Genomic DNA, 8,727 nt, shown 5'->3' with positions numbered 1-8,727 from the left:
TGCGCCGCCCCGGCCGCCCTCGCCCCGCCTCGCTCCGGCCGTGCTCGCGCCGGCCCCGGCGGCGCTCGCCCAGCCCCGCCCCGGCTGCAGTTCGCCGGAATTTAGCCGGATTCCGGCGAGGCGAATCGCGAAAACAGTTAGATTTTCTGAAATTTCAGCCCGCCACGAGTGGGGGTTGGCCCTGTATTTGGCCTCCCACCCCGCACAAATAAGGGGCGAAGGCCCGCCCCGTAATCGAAACCAGCAAAAATCGAAGCGGGGGGCGTTTTTACGGGGTCTGCTAGACGGCCGGGTAGAGCTCAAACCCGTATTCTGGCAGTTATTATACGGGTTTGGGTGTTTTAAGGGGTCTGTTAGACATGCTCTAACCTGCCCCCATCCGGCCTCCAGTCTCCTAGGTTCCATTCCCATGCGATCAGCTGGAGCCACGCTCGACACAATGGGGGAGAAGGCTCACGACAATCCAGCTCATGCGCACCTTGCAGCGCAGCCGTCGGAATCGAGCGTGCGCGGACGGACGGAACCAATGAAATCTAGCCGTTTTCATTCAAACTTTGTAATATATAATCAAATTTGAATGAAAACCTTTATTTTCGTGCACCTATATTTATTTGGAGGCAACGTTTTGGGGACGCGGCTGGGGAACGACGTCCCCCAAACGCGGCACGAACAAAACACATCCCCCAAATGTTCAATCTGGCGCTCTTGGAAGACGGTTTGGGGGACGCCGACTGGAGATGCTCTAAGCTGGCTGGATAGCTTTGAGTTTACCACTTCAGAAACTTTGAGCTTGCCAGATTGGGTGAACAAAAGTTGCATGACCCCCTAAAACAGGCAACCTTAATTAAGTTGGTAACACGAGGGAAAGCAACGCAAGAGATTTCTACAGATTCTCCCTCGTAGAAAAGACCAAACAGCTAGCGCCCCACCGTAAAATACTATAGAGACCAAACATATTCAAAGGTTGACAGGTCCGTTCGGATAAAGTTACTAAAGCTTTCATTTAGCACATGCTAGGTTATCATAGATGAATGAAAATCTCAGAAACGCAATTTGACCAAGATAAACGCAATCTCAGAAACGCAATTTGGTGCCTGATGTGATAGCCACCGGTTAATACGACGGGAAACCCAGTGGTGTTATATTGTGATCCAAATTCCAAGAAGAGGCTAACTTCTGACGAGCGGAGCGAGGCCTGTCGCCGGGTACGGATCGTTGCTACCGTCTATATATATTCCCTGTAAGCCGCCGCTAGGGTTTGGTTGCATCATTGTACACCCACGGCGTTTGTAAACACCACCGAAATAGTGAAGTTTTGCTGGCTGGCGCCCGTGGTTTTTCCCTTGTATGTTGCAAGGGTTTTACACGTTAAAATCTCGTGTCCCCTGCAGTGTTTTACTTTTCGTTCTTCGTTTATTGTGCATCTCAATTATAACAAGTGGGTCCCCGGAGGAAGAAGCCTAATGAGATACTCTTACATCCGTTTCAAAATATAAGCTTTTTAGATTGCTAAGTTAGCTTTCTAAAAATGCTTATATTTCGAAACGGGGCTTATATTAAGCAGCAGTGACTGCTTTAGGAATACTGCAGTTTCGTGATACCGTAGTATTCCTCAGTTTTAGCAAAATATGCAAGGTGTATGGGAACTGTTGTTTCACCCTCTCCTGGACTGGTTTTTAGACTACATACAAATAGAAAATAATGCTTCAAGCAAAGACGTGAGATGTGTATGTATAGTAGTATAGTACAATCGACTAGAAATACTGTAAGGCGTAGATGAATAAAAGGCATCACAGGCAGACTAGCCTCCCTGCAGTAGTAATTGACTAGATCGATTAGTAGCTACCCGTTTGATCCATGCAATAGCTATTGTCCTATTGACTAGATCGATTATTCCAGTATCGTCATATTGACTAGATCGATTATTCTAGTATCGGCAATACTCCTACCTGTCTTCTCTTCATTGCGCTCTGCCTGTCTCTTTCTTTCTCTAATACGCCAACGAGAATCCACACAGAAAATAGGCCGGCGACGGATCAAGCATGCGAGCAGATTGGGTGGAGCTTTTTTTTCTAGCGTTTCTCAGTTTTGGAAAAAAGAGGTCTGGATCTCTTTTTTCAATAATGTGGAAATACTTTGTTTGGGGGAATACTGAAGTATTGAAACCGCAGTTTTTTGATCCAGCCAAAGATCGCAAAGTATTTAAAACCACAGTATTTTTGAAAACTGCAGTATTTCCTGAATACTTCAAACATTAGCTTTTTATTCCTACTGATTATTGAGTATGTGAAAATAGCTCAAATGCGCATTACCATGTCCACACCACGGACCCACTGACATATACTGTATGGGAAAAAACTTGATTAGCAATAATTGGTTTAGTTTTTTTTTTAAGAAATGGGGGAGATCCCCCATTTCTAAAAAAAATAAAAAAAAATTGGTTTAGTTAGGATCATTCTACTTATAAAGGTCGCGAGACTACTCGGGCGCTGAGGCACTCTGAGGGGCACATTCATCATCTGCCCCGTTCAATTCAGTTACACAGTAAAATTTTCCTCCTGCTTTTCACTCCGGCCGTTAGATGCAGTAAAAACCTTTCTCACTCGGCCAGCTTTAGAAATAGTCCATGACGTGTGGGCCTAGCTATGTGCGGGGCCCGGCGGCGAGAGGTAGGGGGTGAAACCCTAGATCGCCCCTCCAATCCCCAGCCCTCCTTTTCTTCCACAAGCCTAGTTTCTCCTCTCTCCACCTTCCCAATGATGCCGCGCCGCCTCTTCCTGGGAAGGAGCCGGACGGGACGGCCGCCGTGGCACGGAGGCGGGCGGCGCGCCGCCTTGAGAAGCCCATCCACAGCCGGCCCCTAGCGGAGCTCGCCCGCAACAGAGGTCGCCTGCCCGTTCCCTGGCGGAGCTCGCCCGCGCCGCAGCTCGCCTGGCCGGCCCCTAGCAGAGTGAGCTCGCGCCGGAGGTCGCCCGCCTGGTACTGAGGGAGCCCGCGCCGCAACTCGTCCGTCCGGGGTCGCCCTCGTCACACCTCCTTCGCCGCCGCCCGAGGGAGCCCGGTAGGCCCCTGGCGGAGCTCGCCCGCGCTGCAGCTCGGCCGGCCGCTGCCAGAGCTCGCCCGCCTAGGCCTGGCGGAGGGAGTCTGCGCCGGAGCTCGTCCGGGCAGCTACTGGTGGAACTCGCCCTCACCGGAGCTCGCCCACCCGGCCATGGCCGGAGATGAGGAAGGAGATGACCTCGGGGTAGGGCCCACCCTCGTCACACTTTCTCGCGGTAGCCTCTCCACTAAGAAGCCACGGGAGGAGTACAACAGGTGGATTATGGTGGTCATGGCTGGTGGACAACGGCGGCTGCCGGACGACGGCAGTTGGTGGACGAATGCAGCCTCACAGCTCGTTTTGTTATCGCGTTGAGGAGGCAGTGGTGGAGACAGAGGTGCGGTGTTTTTTTTGATGGATCAAGGACGACCGCTTCGTCAACCGGCGATTTGCACAAAAATAACCCAAAAGTTAAAGAAAAGCACAGACTGACCCTCCGGCGAAACTATTTCACCAATCTAACCCTTTTGTGTGTCGCCCCTCTCATCGGCGCCACACATGCCAGTGTGGCGCCCCTCCTGACGGCGCCACTCTCCCAGCCGACGTGGCGCCCTCGACGCTGAGCTGGTGCGCCCATCCGACGTGGCAGCATGTGTGGCGCCCCTCCCATCGGCGCCACACATGCCAACTTATAATTGCGCAAAACATACTGTAAGACAAAGCGTCTGGGACTTAACCGTTTTGGCGAGGCTGTTTGTGTGGCGCCGATGCCACGGGCGCCACACCTCCATGTGTGGCGCCGACGTCACGGGCGCCACACAAAGAGGCTCGCCAAAACGGTTAAGGACTAATCGTCCGGAGCCCCTGGATGTTTTCGACTCAATGCTTGATATAAGTTGGCATGTGTGGCGCCGATGCCATGGGCGCCACACAGTGCGCATGTGGCGCCAGTGTGAAGGGCACCACACATTGACTTGTGTTAAAAACATGAAAAATCCTACCAAACTCCAACAGTTTTGAGTACAACATTAGACAGAACAAGTAGCAATTTCAGAACATACACATATAACACTTCATAGCTCACATTGTAGCAAGTAGATTCAAACAACAAGTAGCATTACAGACATGGTTCGAAATGACATAGGGTTCACAACTCGATACTTATGAAGATTTAGTTCACAACAACACGTAGCACATCCTAGTGTCGTCCTCACGGGCTGCTTCCGGACGGCCATCCTCTTCGTCCGCTGCCGTGGCTCTTGTTGCTGCTGCTCCTCCTCCTCCTCCTCCTTCTCCTCCTGCTCCTCCTCCTCTGAAGATAACGGCTCGTCGTTCCTCATCCTCGACAAAGATGATCTCCGCGGCGGCGCCTCATCCTCCTCAATGACAACCTTCTTTCCTCGGTTGACATAATCTTCCGGAGTGTATCGCTTTGGAGCCTTGCCCCTTGGCTTCAACTGATAAGCAGACCGTGTGGCTTGCTTCTTGCCGCGACTAATGCTTTGACTCAGAATTTCCTCGTCGTCAGGAATCTTCACAAACATGAAGACATGAGATTACAAAAGTTGAAATTAGTAAGAACATGTTTGACAGCAACAAAAAAGTCCATACCTCCCGCTCTTCAGAAGAGGAGGATGTAGGAACCTAGCAAGTTGGCTAACCGCCGCATCTTTCGTGCAGTGTTCTGCGTCATGGAACTCATGGTTACAAAGCCACCAGAACATAATAGCGTACATTCAAAGTTGGTGATCATACCTTAATGAAATGCCGCAACGGTCCGACAGGCTTTTCATCTCTCCCGCTCTGCTCCCACATAATCTCGCACTCTTGAGCTGTTTTTTGGATCTCCTCCCGCTGTGACAAACATAGCATACACAATTGAAGCGAGCACATGGCAATCTAGATGATGTACTAGTTAGTGAGAGAATCCATTACCACGAAGTTCAACTCGGAAGCAATAGAAGTCGATCTCCCTTTGCGAGCAAAGGTGTCGTGTTGGCTTTGCGCAACCTCATCGAACTCGATGGGGTCGTCCAGGATGTCCTCAGCATACGCGTGCTTCACTAACTCGATACGCGTGTTCTCATGGAACCACTCGAGGTAGTTGTTGAAAGCGGCCAAGTCGTGAGGCACAATCTCCTCAGGGCCAGCATTCCGTGCCGCTTCCAAACAGTGTTGGAACGCTGCGACGTGGCCGCTATGATGGACTGGCCAATTTGTGATCTTCCTCTGCCGCTGCCTATCAAGCCTGCAAGAATCAAGAAGTTAGTTTGTACCTCTGATACGTCCAATTTGCATCACTATTTTATATCATAATTTGCTGTTATTCATTGATATATTTCATATTTGGATACAATACTTATATTATTTCATCTATTTTGCATGTTTCATCATTATTGGAGGATCAAGCACCGGAGCCGGGATTCTGCTGGAAAAAGCACCGTCGAACGCAATATTTCGGAAGATCAAGCTGTGGAAGGAAATTATACCAAAAATCCTATTTTTCAAGATGACGAAGGAAGCCGGAAGGAGGAGCCAGTGGACCCAAGGTGGGCCCGGACCATAGGGCGGCGCGGCCCATGGCTCTGGCCGCGCCACCATGTGGTGTGGGGCCCCACAGCCCCTTTCGCCTCCTTTTCTTCGCGAAACCCTTCGTCCCGAAAACCTAAGCCACGAGAGGGTACCTCACGAAGAGTTACAGCCGCCTCGCGGGGCGGAGAACACCGGAGAGAAAAGAGCTCTCCGGCGGGCAGGAATCCGCCGGGGAAATTCCCTCCCGGAGGGGGAAATCGACGCCATCGTCACCGTCATCGAGCTGGACATCATCTCCATCACCATCATCATCATCTCCACCATCATCACCGCCGTCTCCACCGCTGGACACCATCACCGCCGTAGCAATTTGGGTTTGATCTTGATTGTTTGATAGGGGAAACTCTCCCGGTATCGATCTCTACTTGTTGTTGATGCTATTGAGTGAAACCATTGAACCAAGTTTATGTTCAGATTGTTATTCATCATCATATCACCTCTGATCATGTTCCATATGATGTCTCGTGAGTAGTTCGTTTAGTTCTTGAGGACATGGGTGAAGTCTAAATGTTAGTAGTGAACTATGGTTGAGTAATATTCAATGGTATGATATTTAAGTTGTGGTGTTATTCTTCTAGTGGTGTCATGTGAACGTCGACTACATGACACTTCACCATTTATGGGCCTAGGGGAATGCATCTTGTACTCGTTTGCCAATTGCGGGGTTGCCGGAGTGACGAAACCTAAACCCCCGTTGGTATATCGATGCGGGAGGGATAGCAGGATCTCGAGTTTAAGGTCTGTGGTTAGATTTATTCTTAATTACTTTCTTGTAGTTGCGGATGCTTGCAAGGGGTATAATCACAAGTATGTATTAGTCCTAGGAAGGGCGGTGCATTAGCATAGGTTCACCCACACAACACTTATCATAACAATGAAGATTATTTAGCCGTATGTAGCGAAAGCACTAGACTAAAATCCCGTGTGTCCTCGAGAACGTTTGGTCATTATAAGTAAACAAACCGGCTTGTCCTTTGTGCTAAAAAGGATTGGGCCACTCGCTGCAATTGTTACTCTCGCACTTTACTTACTCGTACTTTATTCAGCTGTTACATCAAAACCCCCTGAATACTTGTCTGTGAGCATTTACAGTGAATCCTTCATCGAAACTGCTTGTCAACACCTTCTGCTCCTCGTTGGGATCGACATTCTTACTTATCGAAAATACTACGATACACCCCCTATACTTGTGGGTCATCAAGACTATTTTACGGCGCCGTTGCCGGGAGTGAAGCGCTATTGGTAAGTGGAATTGGTAAGGAAAACCTTTCTTGTTTGTGCTGATTTTATTTCTACTTGCTTGCTATAAGTCATTATGGAGAGATCTTCTCTTCAATTTCTATTTGGGAAATCTACTACTACTGCAACGGTAGTGGATGAGGCGCCAGTGAGGAAGTGATACCATATAAAATACCTATGAAAATTATTGAACGTGTTATGGATAACCGCTATGAAGGGGATGGAACTGTCCACCCTGGAGATCATTTATTGTTCTTGCATGAATTATGCGGTTTATTCAAGTGTGCAGGTATTGCTATGGATGAAGTGAGGAAGAAACTATTCTCTTTATCGTTGTCTGGTAAGGCGGCGCATTGGTATAAATTCTTGGATAATGGGGATTCTCTTGAATGGAATGATATTGTGCCCCGGTTTTATTCTAAGTTCTATCCTCCAAGTGAAATTCACAAGGATCGGAATCGCATATATAATTTTTGGCCTCATGATGGAGAGAGTATTGCCCAAGCTTGGGGAGATTGAAGTCTTTAATGCTCAAATGCCCCATTCATGAGCTTCCTGGTAATGTTATTATTGATAATTTCTATGCAAGACTTTCTTTTCAAGACAAGACCTTGCTTGGATACTTCTTGTTACTGGATCATTTACACGCAACAAAGAAGAGTTTAAAAGGGACCTTCTTGATCGGATCCAAGAAAATGCTGAAGGTTGGGAGAACGACAAGGATAGAGAATCGGGTATAATTTATGATTATAAATGCATTGAAGCTTTTATGGATGCGATAAATTTCGTAATATGAGTGCTACATATGGTCTTGATTCTCAAGTTGCTGCAAATCTTTATAAAGCTTTTGCCTCTCATTATGAATTGCCTAAGAAGAATTTTGATAAGTATCATGAACCGTATAAAGATAAAATTGATTCATCTATTAATAAATGCGTTGTAGTTGAAACTGCTGATCATGTTATTCCTGAAGCTTATATTGAAAAAACTCCTTTCCCTGCTAAAATGAAGGAGTACTCTGTTATAAATAGTGCGGTTCATAAAAGTGAAAAGAAACCTATAGAACCTGAAGAACAAATAAAAGTTGAACTTGCTGTTGCAATAGTTAAAGATCTTGTGACTCGAAAATGTGGAGGATGGTCATATTATTTTACGTGAAGATGCTTCTAATATTGTTTCACATCCTAATAAACCCAAACAAGTTAGTGTTCCTATGCTATCTATTAGAATTGGTGATCATTGCTATTATGGTTTATGTGATATTGGTGCAAGTGTTAGTGCTATTCCTTATGAGCTTTACACGGAGATTATGCACGAAATTGATTCTTGTGAACTTGAAGATATTGATGTGGTTATTCAGGCTGGCTAATAGAGAAACTATTTCTCCAATTGGTATTGTTCGAGATGTAGAAGTTCTATGTGGTAAGATTAAATATCCTGCTGACTTTTTGGTACTTGGTTCTCTTGCTAGTGATTATTGTCCTATCATTTTTGGTAGACCTTTTCTAAATACTTGTGGAGCTATTATAGATTGCAAGAAAGAGAAAATTTTGACTAAATTTGCTTGGTGAATCTTATGAGTTTAACTTCTCTAAATTTACCAAAACTCCTTATAAAGCTGATTTGCCTAGTGATGATTTTAAAATGGAGCAGGTGTGCATCTATTGTTCTTGTTCCTAATAATCCTTTGCGGCAACATTTGGAGAATAGCGAGAGTGAAGTTTTTAGGAAAGAAAGAGATGAGCTTGAGGAAATTTTTCTTCGCCAACCTATTCTCAAGCATGATTTACCGGTGGAAGATTTGGGTACAACACCGCCACCAAAGGAAGATCCTGTTTTTGATTTAAAGCCTTTAC

Source organism: Lolium rigidum, chromosome 2 (genome assembly GCF_022539505.1).
Source record: "Lolium rigidum isolate FL_2022 chromosome 2, APGP_CSIRO_Lrig_0.1, whole genome shotgun sequence".
Lineage (NCBI taxonomy): Eukaryota > Viridiplantae > Streptophyta > Magnoliopsida > Poales > Poaceae > Lolium > Lolium rigidum.
The sequence above is the reverse complement of the archived record's forward strand: the minus strand, read 5'-3'. Positions refer to the sequence as shown.